This window comes from Mirounga leonina, unplaced genomic scaffold (genome assembly GCF_011800145.1).
Source record: "Mirounga leonina isolate KUSES-001 unplaced genomic scaffold, KU_Mleo_1.0 Mir_178, whole genome shotgun sequence".
NCBI lineage: Eukaryota > Metazoa > Chordata > Mammalia > Carnivora > Phocidae > Mirounga > Mirounga leonina.
The window spans coordinates 15487040-15499326 of NW_023270464.1; positions in this window are offsets into that span (position 1 = coordinate 15487040).

Below are 12287 nucleotides of genomic sequence, written 5' to 3' on the forward strand. Positions count from 1 at the left end.
GCTTTCTGTGATATGCAGAATTTTGCAGGGCCCTGAAGGTTCACATTGGACTCCCTGGTTTATTGTGTAGCTGGAAGCTAGATTCAGGGCAAGGAGAGTGACATGTACTGCCTCTGGAAAAGGGGTCGTCAGCTGCACTGCACTGTGCCTTTAGCAGGCACTTCAATGTCAAGGGTATTAAGGCTCATTATTTCCTTTTCTTCCTTCGGTCCTATCTCCTTCCTCATTGCCTGCACTGGCCTCTTTCCTCTGCACTCCACCTCTTCCTCTCATTAGGTTTATCGTCAGTGACTACTAGCTGGCCTGGAAGTGGAAATGTCAAGCTGAGCTTGCAAAGCTAGCAGCTCATGAGCCCTTCCAGCTGGAAAGAAGTAGGACCTGGTGGTGGTCCTTCCATGTGGAAAAAGAGATATGTTTCTCATACGTTTGTCCAAATCAATTACACCCATGTAGGTAAATTATTTCTGACACCTACTACATTTGTCCTGATTTGTAACCCATCATAGAAAAACAAAAGAGGAGAAAAAAAAAAAGAAAGAAAGAAAAAAGATGAATAGGTCACAGTCACAAGATATTCTACTTGTTTGCAAAGGATCCAAAATTAAAAGTTGAATTAATGAATCCATTTATTGAGTTAATTCACACTTAGGTTAGAGCAAAAAAAAAAATGTATCTGTACATCTGTTCTCTAACAACAACAACAGCATAAATATTTTAATGTTCAAGGGAGCTATGTACACATTTCTACATGTTTGGATTTTATAAACTTCTGGCAGAAAAAAATAGGAGGTGAAACTTATCAGTAAAAGTGGTCAAGATATTAGGTAATATCATTGAATGTTTTAAGTGTCCCTAATCGCTTCGCATGGATCATCTTTAAACCTTACAATCACTTTAGGAGATAGGAATTAGGACTTTAACTTCATTTTATAGAAGAGGAAACTGAGGCACAGAGAGGTGACCGGGCATGTGCAAAATCTCATGGGGGTGAAAGGTAAACCTAGGAAATCAGAATCCAGGTCTGTTCCACTTAAATCCCGCAGTATTCTGTGCCCCATCATATTTACTTATCACTGGTCTGGGTAGATGCTCATTTGAAGGCTCCATTGGTTTTGCAGACTACTTAAAGACAAGTCTAAATGAAAGCACACATTTTGTTCATTTATTTTCATTATTCATTTTATCCACGTAGTAGATAAGAGGCATGGCTGCCATTTTACAAGTGAGAACACTTTCTTGAGAAACTGGAGAGACTACCCTGTAGTCAAGACAGTGGCATTCTCGATTAGGGGTTCAGAATGTATAGTTCTGATTTCATGAAAAAGGATGAATTCCATCTTTTTGCACTGAATTGAGAAGGAAGGAAAAAGCCAGCTCCTTGTTCTCAAAGCAATAATTACACGGGAAGGGAATCAAAGTGGAAGCAATGAGAAGGCTCAAGCTGGCATAATGTAATGTGGCTTAAGTATTCTCTAAATGATAGACTTTTGGTAAACTCCATTCCCCTGGGCTTCTAAATTTGAAAACAGACTTGAGGAAGAATATTACTACTAAAACTTTAATGAGTAGGAAACCTCTTTGATCCCATAAAATCAAAAGAATTTATCACATTCTAACCAGGTTTCAATCATCGGGCCGTAAAGATGTCTCTGGGTATATAAGTGAACAGGAAAGAGAAATATTCCAGAATGACTCTAGGTAGATCAATACATCTGCGTTCACGCTGAGTCATGGTTCTCTCACTATCCTGCTTTTCCTTGTCACTGTAAACCTGCCTGTATTTCACAGAGAGACGATGAATCGAAGGGTTAAATGGCCTAGAGCCTGGTGACAGTAATGACAAAATTAGTTAGGAAGGTAAATAAAATCTTTGAAAAAGAAAAAAGTAAAATAAAACATAGTGCTATTTCATTGGCTGCATACAAAACAAGTTACCTAAATCAGGGTCACTGGTTACCAAAACCAATGTGAGCAAACTATATTCTGCTCCATTGAAATGTTCCAGAAAATTATGTGTGTTCTGTGTTGAAGGACATTTAGGAAATACCACATACTCTTCTTGGAATCCTTTGTGGACTACTTTTCAAAGTTCAAACAGCCTGTTTAACATCCACTTCATAATTATTAAACTAGCATTAAATAACTAGTAAAGGCTCTGAGAAGTCCTGCGGTAAAGAAACTTCCTAACTTTCCTTAGTGTTTCCTCAAATGATTTACCTTTTGTAGGTTATGTCCATAGACATCACATCCACTCTGGGAAAGTCTACGCTTGGATTTGGGCAAGACTGAGGTCAAAGAGTGTGTCTTTGCTACTTCCCCTTCCATAACTGTTTACTGTGAGAAACCCCTTAAGCTCATAAAAGGCTCCTGTCTTTATAGAAGAACCTATGTGAAAGCACAGTTTTTTATCTTTGCCCCTGTATCTTTGGATCAGCCTGGGCCACTTATTCATTATACATCCTACCATACCCCAACCTGAATATTTGGGCATCTCAGGGCTATCTCAAGTTCTGGAGCCTCTTGATTTAATCCTATGATACCCTCTGCCTCTCTTTCCAGAAATGCCTTTTCCCAGATTCTGGTCTTTTGGCTTGATTTGCCATCCTTGATCCAAGTTCTCCCCTTGAACTTAGCTTTATTCCTGACACCTTTCTTCTGGACCTAGAATTTGTGCTTACCCTCAGATCTGGCCATGTCAGGTCACACCTGGTAAATTGCCTGATAAAATCTCAGGGGTACCTGGGTGTCTCAGTCAGTTAGGCATCTGACTCTTGGTTTCAGCTCAGGTCATGATCCCAGGGTCGTGAGATTGAGCCCCATGTTGGGCTCCACACTCAGCTCAGAGACTGCTTGAGATTCTCTCTCTACCCCTCCCTCTGCTCCCTCTCTCTTTCAAATAAATAAATAAAATCTTAAAGAAAAAAAAAAAAAAAAAAACTTAGATCCCAAACCCAACCATAGCATGGCTTTCACAACACATTGCCCCCAACGATTACTCTTCTTGAAGGAGACTCAGGAATCACTGCACCGATCTGGAAACAAAATCCTGCCACTGATCATCTACAGATCTGGCACCTTCTCTGGATGCATAGATTGATGTCATTATCTATGACACTAAGCATGACACAGCGTCTCTAGTCCTCACTTTATTGGTCTATAAGATGGTGACTTTTCTACAGCACAAAAGGGACAACAAATTGCTACATAAAAGCATAGTCTTTCAATTTTTAATTTATCCTTGTCCTTTTCTTCTGTATCAAGTTGGTCAAAATATTTGTATGGCTCTCAATACTTTACAAAATGGAGTTAACACACTGTTTTCATTTAATTCTAATAACAAGGTGAGGTAGGGATTATGATGGTGATTCTAGATGAGATAACCGTGCTTCCAAGAAATTGAGTTGCTCAAAGTTGCCCAGCTCCTAAGAAAGATGCCGATTGGAGATGTCACTGAGTGAGGCCAGGGGCAGGAGAGCCACCCCTGGAGTCTCTTGACCTGCAAGTGTCTTCTTTGACATAAGGTCACTGGGAACCAGAGATGGTGAACTGGGGACCTGGTCTGCAATCAGGCCCTAGTTACAAGTTTCCCAAGAATTCATTCTCTCTAAAGAAAGGAAAATTGACCAATTGGCTGTTCCATCGAGTAAAAAGTAAAGCTTAAACAAATGCCTCCTCCAGACTTTCACACCTAAAGCTGCATTACCTCTAGATAACCAACCATATGTTTTAGGGGTTGTGGTTAGCTAAGTCAAGGTTAATGAATGCTTTGCACTGTGAGGTAGATATAAAAACCAAAATGTTCAAAAAAAAAAAAAAAAGCCAAAATGTTCATCCATTTATTCATTCATTTCTTCACTACAAATTGAAAACTACTCTGTGCCAGATGTTCTTCCAAGAACGGGTGATACAGAGATAATCAAAACAGAAGGTTTCCTCTTCCATAGAACTTACCTTCTAGTGGGGAACAAGATAATACATCAATAAACACAAATTAGATTATTTTTTATATTAAGAAGTCTAAGAAGAAAATTTGACAGTAATGGGCAAGAGTTTCTGTTGGAGGTCAAGGCGGACAACAAACATCATTGATGAGGATGGTTATGGCAGTCCTCTCTGGGGAGGACCATGCAAAAGATATAAGCCTAGGACCTTCGAAACAAGAGAGTGGGCCAGTAGCAAAGATAAGCTGGACCTGTTATTAGTTTGTGTGGGTTTAAGCTCATCAAGCTGGAGTCCTACAATTCTGGGTCATACATGATTCTTCAGGTTCTCTGGGAAAAAAACAATGCAAATCTGTCCAAAATCAACAATTTATCAGACGGATGTCAAGGGGCTGAGGAAAACGGGGTTTTGGAGGAGAGTGAAAAAATAGGGCTAAACTTGTGTTCTTCAGTTGGAAGTCTTCCACTTTGATTGTTAAAAGGGAATGAGCAAAAGGAAATGAAAAATTATCTTCATGAGAAGGGGTCAAGCATGGTCTGCTCACCAAGCAAAGCCAAGGTCAATGGTTGCTGTCTTTTGGCACCATTAGCCACACTCTTGTTTATGCAGTTTGAATTCTGACTGCTGAGGAGTTTTAAGCTATTCAGTGAACGTCTTCTGTCATGTTCGTTTTCTAAAGGATATAATTTCCTACCCAAACTGTAACATACCAACTTTCAAAGGAAGCTGCTGTGGGTAGGTGGTGATGGCACTGTGTTTCCTAACTGGTGATTAGCAAATTTATTGCATGATAAACCATTTTCAGTGCAGTTTTGAAAAATAAAAACATGCTTCTTCCTGAGTAATTAGTTGCTCTTTACCGCCAACAAACTGTAATTTTTATTCCTTTTATACAAGCCCATTTATTAGGAGAGAGAGCTAGCGCGCATTTATGCTTTTGTGTTTATACTGCAAAGAAGACATGGCTTCGAAAACCCTGCTATGAGAATTCTGAATGCTGTTATATTTTAAAATCCACATTAATTATAGATCCACTTATTCTTAGAAAAGACAGGAATTGCAGCAGGACGGTGGTCGGGGGGAGGGACTCGTGTATAAATTGCCTCCCAAGGACCCCACTGAAATTTCCATAACATTCACCACATGACACTGATGTGTGAAAATGACATGAAGATTTGAAAATTGGGACCGAGGGAGCCCAAGCATAAAATAACTTCAATTTTGCGCGCTCTCTGTCTCTCGGAGGAATAGCGCGTAGGACTGACCAACACAACACAAACAAGCGAAGGGGAAAAAAAATCCAGGGAGAAGGATAGGAGTTATTAAGGAGAAAACACACTTCTCACTCACAGAGAGAAAGGATGATCAATGGATTTAGTCACAGAGAAATTCAAGCAGAAAATTGCTGCTGTTTTTTATCTGAACAGCAGAAAGTTTAACCAAACCAGAATTCTCAAATCTGCAGAAGGCATGTACAACTACCTGTGGACTAAGTGTTGGGACTTGGGTCTCCAATCCAGATGAAAAGAGTTAAGTCCTCTTATTCTTTCCCTATATAATGAGTGGATTTTTGTTAGAGGAGACTTGCATCTGAAATGGCCTACGTCAAGGCTACCATTTGCTGTAGCCCCAAAGAGTTTCAATGTGTATGAAGTAACCTGCTTGGTTCCAATGCCTGCCCTTGAATGAAAATAATACCCCCCAATGGTATCCAAAGTAAATGTGAAAATGGTATGCAGTCCATGGACAGTCTACCTGCTAAGAGTGACAAATGTAAAACCATTACTGACAAAATGGAATGCACCAGCAATTCTTCACCTGGCAAAAATATTTAAAGAATGGCTCAAATCACACTATTTTGGCAAGTACACTTTTGAGGCTTGAGGAAAACAGAACAGGGAGAACAAAACAAAACAAAACCCTTCATCATCCACTCAAGCCTTTGGCTGTCCTGGGTTTCTTTGAATGAAAACAGAGAAAAAAAATGGAGAATGCAATTGCTTGAACTCTCTAGTTTTAAGTGAGAGAGTAGCTGCCCACACTTGGAGAATCACTTCACAGAATGTCATTTCCAACATCAAGATTTTAAGACCTGTTGGAATGAACAGAATGTTCTATGTGAACATCTATTCTTCTGAGACAGAGGTAGTAAACAGTTTGACTTTCATCTAGAAGAAGATTTTGAACACTTATTATAGTGTTTACACTCTATTATGAGTGTAAAAGCAGATTTGGAGAAATAAAAATAGAACTTTAATGAAAGTCCTCAGCCCTTGCAGTTTTATGATTTCAGACAAGTGAATGGATTTCTCTAAAGCTCAGTTTCTTCAACTGTAAAAATGAGAAAAAAAGAAAAAAATATGTACTTCAAAGTGGCGGGGTGGAATAAATTAGATAAGCTATAGATTTGCACCCTGTAGTAAGAATTTAATAGATATCTGCCAATGGTATGTTATTTAAATATAACTTAAGCCATTATTCCCAGTGCTTTATCCAACCAAGCCATTAGAAACCCTTAAATCCATGTAGTATTTTAGAATTTGCACGATTTTTCACATCCTTTTTCATCTGTTTGATGTTTATATTGATTAGTATAATACTAGCTGCTGTAACAAATAAACTGTGAAACTTTAGTGATGTAACATATAAAAAACTTTATTATTACTCTTGTAGAAGTCCAGCACAGGTGTTCTTCATTGGGACACAGTCTTCTTCCCAGTGACTCAGGGAATCCAACACCTCTTGTGTGATTCTCTCTTCCTCTTGGGTCTTGGAAAACTCTATGTTCAGCTGACATTTGGGAGATGGGTATGGACGGTCACTCATGGGAGCTTTTTCTCAACCACATCCTTCCAATGAAATTCCATTGGCTAGAAGCCATGCAGCCCCAGTGAACCAAAGAGAAGATTGGAAACTGTCCTGGGAGTCCACACGCAGGAGCAGGGAAACAGTCTCTGCCCAAATCTTCCCCCTGATAAGCCCAAGACCTACCCAGAGTAAACATGATTTTCCTATTTCATATGTTTAAGAGTAGAACTGAGAACAGTACCATGACTTCTGAAAACTCTTAAGAGACTCGGACCCCATCTCTTGAATCACAATGCACTGATTTTCCTTCTAGATCCCTCAGTGTCACAGTGAGTACCATGATGGCTTGAAAGAGAAATGGTGGCCCACTGTCTTTGGGTGTGTTTCCTTTTCACTGTTCTCTCCCACCCTCAAGCTACCTGGGTCACTTCAGCCTGGGAAGAAAAGGGTGTGACATTTTTAAGCGACTTAAGTCTTACACATCCCTCTAACACTTGTATTCTGCTAAAGTGTAGAGGAAATTTCATCATCTGGAGGGGAGAGAGTTCTAACCAGTGAAAATAACTGGGAATGTGGCTTGGGCAGTGGGACCTCCTTTATTAGTGTCCTTGTCAGGAAAAAAAAAAACTGCTTTTCATTTTTCTGAATATTAGAATCCACAAAGGAATGACACTTAGATGTTCAGACCCAGCTTGTTCTGCTCCCTTTTCCCCCCAGAACTATCCAGATAAAATGGACAGAGCCCTGTGAATTTTCGAGAGGCTTGGTGTCATTTTAAAATGCACTAGGAAAAAAAAAAATAAATAAATAAAATGCACTAGGAAATGGGAGCCTTTGGCCAGGAATGCCCCCATTTCTCATCTCACATGGCTTTAGGGCCAATAAAAAAAGTGGGCAGAGAAATCTCACAAGATGGTGAATGAGACCCCTTCCCTTTACTCACCTGAAACTGATCTGAATGAACATTCAGATGGTGCGAAACAAAAGGTAACAGAAGTTTACCACCCAAGAGTCTAAATTCTTCTGCCCAAAAGACAGTTATTTTCTTTCACCTCAAACAACTTCAGGATATTGCCCCAGGGTCGTGGGAGGATTTTGTTACGGTCTGTGTGAAATGTTATATTCCCTGGCAGACGTGGGGAGATCGGATTACTGTCCACTGATACTCTGAGTTGACACAGCGAGCAGGGTTCATGACCTCAACGTTCAGAGCTGCATGCAATGTGGAGCTTTTCTGATGAAGGAACAAGGAAAAGCCCAGAGCCTGGAAGGGGCCATGGAAAGCCAAGTCACTAGAGAGTCGGTGAGCTCTGCAGGGCAGGGATGGGCACATCACGTGGGCACTTGCTCGAGGGCTGTTTCCGCCTAAAACTCACGGGCTGATGGGCAGCTTGGCATAGGCAGCTGATAAAACCCTCATGATTCACGCCACTTACCAATCAGTGCTCATAGGCATTGAACCAGGTGAAATATGACTTGGTCTCAACGGAGTTCTTCTCTACTCTTACGTATAGATAAATCTCTCTCTGCTGGTGAAAATCAGCTGGCATGAGGACCGAGAAAGATCTAGCACTTATTTTTTTTTTTTCCAACCACCATTAGAGCCCTGATACATCTCGGAGGCACAAAAACTTCCAGAGAGGGATAGAAGGCTAGGAGAAGAGAGTGATGGTATCAAATTTCACCAGAATGACTCTCCTCTGGGTTTGTTTATTTATTTATTTATTTATTTATTTATTTATTTATTTATTTACTTTGTGCTGTGTTGGGTCTGTGATTTTTCCCTAAGATGATGATCTACAAGACTGGCTGTTTGCATGCTCTGGATCTCATGTCTTAGGAAGTGAAGTATGTAATGGTGAAAAATAGCTCAACGGGTTTCCTCTTTCTCCGGGGTATCTCCGGTGCCTCACGGCTGGCTGCACACACAGTCAGTGCCACGGAAATAAATGGAAGGGAGACAAGGCTCGGGATGCGCAGTGTGAGAGACCCTCCCCCGCACCTGCCGGAAAGCCCCCAACAGCCTCCTCCGCATCCTCCCATCTGCACACGGCTGTGGCTTGAGAAGGATCGGGGGGTCATTAGCATGGTGCCTTCAAAGACACATCTGAGCTTCATGCTCAGTCATTTATTTTCTTGAAGGAGTGTGTGTGTGTGTGTGTGTGAAGTCGCAGCTCACAGGGCTGATGGGGGGGGGGGCAAGACAGACTTCTCCGCCTCCAGTCACCTTGAGGACTTACCAGCACGAGTGGAAAATCCCTGAAAGCAGAAAAAGGCTTTAAAAACTTAGTGGGAAGAAGGACTTGGAGTTTGATCTTTTTAGAAATCTTTATAAAATGTGTTAATTATTTATACTTCTGCGTTTGTAGCTGTGTGAGAAACAGTGCTCTTCATTAACATTACTTCTCAAAACTCTTGTCATCCTATTTTAACATTGATGTTCTGGAATACTGAGATTGTTCAATGACCCCTCAAAGTCTTGCGGTAGGTCCGGAGCGGAATTCCTACATGACCGTGTCTAGATCCTGTTCTCTGCAAGGCAGAAATCGTGGCCTTTCCAGCCATATCATGGCTATTGATCAGCATTAATGTACTTTCACTGTCTGTTTACTTTTCTCTTAGGCACTAGGAAATAAATATTTTCCAGGAAGGACGAAATGTGTTGTGATACAGGTAACTAGTATGTTGAGATGCAATTCTGTAATGTTGGAAACACACCCACAGAGAAAAAGGATTTTGAGAGCATGAGTGATAGGGGGTCTAAGACTTACGTGCCCATCACTGAGGGAGGCATTCTATATACTTTGACTCAGCTTCACAATGCCTCCGAGAGGCAGTGGGGATGTGACAGTGTCCTTTTCACCAAGAAGGAAACAGAGGCTCAGGAAAAGTGACTACTTTGCTGAAAGTCCCACAGCTCACCAAAGAGAGAGCCAGAATTTCCACCCAGGCTGTGATGCCACAGTACCTGGCTGGCTCGCAGACGCACCTGTGTAAGAACAGGGATAGGGAGACTGACCTGCGCATAAAGGCATCAAAGATTCCTCCATCAACAACTGTTCTAAGTTCAGGGAGATTTCTCTGTGAGGGGCCTGGATTGCATGTCTAATTTCACCTGTTTTTCATTTTTAAAAGCCAATAGGAGCCCACTTGGGTCAGGTACTCCGCTCCCTTGTATTGTGGTTGAGTAAATTGAAGACCCAATAAATCAAGTGACTTTTTCGGGGTGATATAGATAGTAAAGAAGTTGAACCTAATATCTGGGTCTTCTAGATGCCTTGATGCTCTTACTTCTGAGACATTTTAGCAATGGATTCTGCCACCTCTTTGGTTGCCAAGATTGACTCCACTTTTCTAGAAGGTTGAGGAATCGTCGGCCTTTCTACCTCACTATTCACAAAAAGTCCTTGGTGAAGGGCATTGGTGAGTGAAGGCTATGGAACATGCTGAGATCCAGGGAGAGGCCCTCCAAAAGTTCAAGACTTATTGGGCTTGTTGGTTATATTATCCATCTGAGTCTAATGCAGTTCTGTTCTTGGTTAATTTATTAGGTGTTCTTTCCTGGATAACTTCTGCCCAGTTACATGCCTGTCATCAAGTTGCTGCCCAGGTAGGTAAATAATGATACCCCCAGGATCAAAAATGGTCAGGCTCTAGCCTGCTGTGGCATTCCCAGATAGGGAGTACTTGCATCATTTGGCTTCTGTCCCCTTTCTCCTTGGTCAGCGTGTACCACCAGGAGAAGTCACAGAGAGCTGCCTGTGTATCTCTTACGGGCAATTTTACCTCTGAACACCTTAGCCATCTGGTAGTGACACTTTATTCTGTAACTTTTTATTCTGACATCTTACCAACTCCCCATTTAAACTGTGTGGGACTTCTTCTGTCCTTGAGCTTCTAGTTCATAGGTTCTCAATCTTGGATGCGTATGAGAATCCCCTGGGAGGATTTTGAAATTTCCCATGTCCCGACAGTTTTCTGGTGTGGGGCCCAGACATCAGGAGGCTTTAAAGCACCCAAACAAAATCCCATTGTGAAGCCAATGTTGAGAACCATCATCCCTGTCATACCCCATCATCATTTGTGGAAGAAAAGGAAAGGCAAATGGGCATTATTTTTTGTATGTACCATATGAAGGATTTTATGTTGTTCAGAATGCACCACCTTCTGTGGTATAAGCTTTATCATTCCTTTTTTTAAAGATTTATTTATTTATTTATTTATTTGGGGGGGGGGAGGGGGGAGGGAGAGGGAGAGAGAGAATCTCAAGCAGACACCCCGCTGAGTGCAGAACCCTACACGGGGCACCATCCCAGGACCCAGAGATCATAACCTGAGCTGAAATCAAGCGCCCTAATCACTCCCTTTCAAGGGAGGAGCCTTATGCTCAGAGAAGTTAAGTCCTACATCCTAAGTCACACTAGATATGGCAGAAAGGGGATTTGAACATAGTATTACTCAGTTCTCCGGATCTCACACTTTGTTTTCCTTATATAAGACATCTAGTGTGGTGCCTGGCACACAGTGGAAAAACCATATTCCTAATTCCCTTCTCTTTCTAATCTCAAATCTATCCTGAATAATTCTGGCTGATTAACCTTCTGTTGGCCTAACTCAAATCATGATAACCTCTGAAGAAAAAATTTGAAGATTTTTCTTTTCCTACAGTATCAAATCTAAACTTCTCTACTTGATTTTTAAAAACCCACTTTATCTTTTCGCCTGACTTTAGGATTTAATCTATCACACCGAATTATGTCTTCCTCTGCAAGCCTATTTAATATCCCATGAAAATGCCCTAATTTTTTTTGCATCTCTTATTCTCTCTACTTTTTACATTCTAAAGATTATGTAATTTAACAATCAAAAATGATTTTAGAAGAATTATCAGTGAATCAGAAAAATGCTTAGATATAATATGAAGTGTAAAAGTAGCACCAAAAATGTACATAAACCTTGATCCTAATTATGTAATATAAACAGATATAAATGATGCTATGATCCTAATTATATTATAAAGCATATGTTTATACATATGTATACATACATTACATATGTTATTTTATTCGTGTATGTGAGTATACATTTTTAATTTGAAGTACTTATGCAAAATAATTGTAGTGATTACCTCTAGGTTATAGTTAAATTTTTGTTTGCTTCTGTTTTTTATATTTTCCAAGTTTCTTTCAAGTCCTCACAAAATAACATATCTTACTGTACTATGAAATTCAACAAATCCGGGCTACCTTCCAGACACAAAGAAAAAGAGACCCAAAGATCTTGACTACAAAGACCTCCAAAGGTACCCTAAGAGAAATGGAAGAAAAAAGTTGAAATTAGGCTAGCCCATTCTGGAACTGATTTATGGCAACAATAAATATTTTAAAATTTACTTTAACCTCAGAGATGTTACAGCAAAAATAACTCTAGGCTTGCAATCCAACCCAGTGATCATACCTCAAATTTGCTAATCTTGGCAACTGAAAACAAAATTATAGGGTAGGAACAACCGCAGAGAGTAACCCTTATTTGTAATT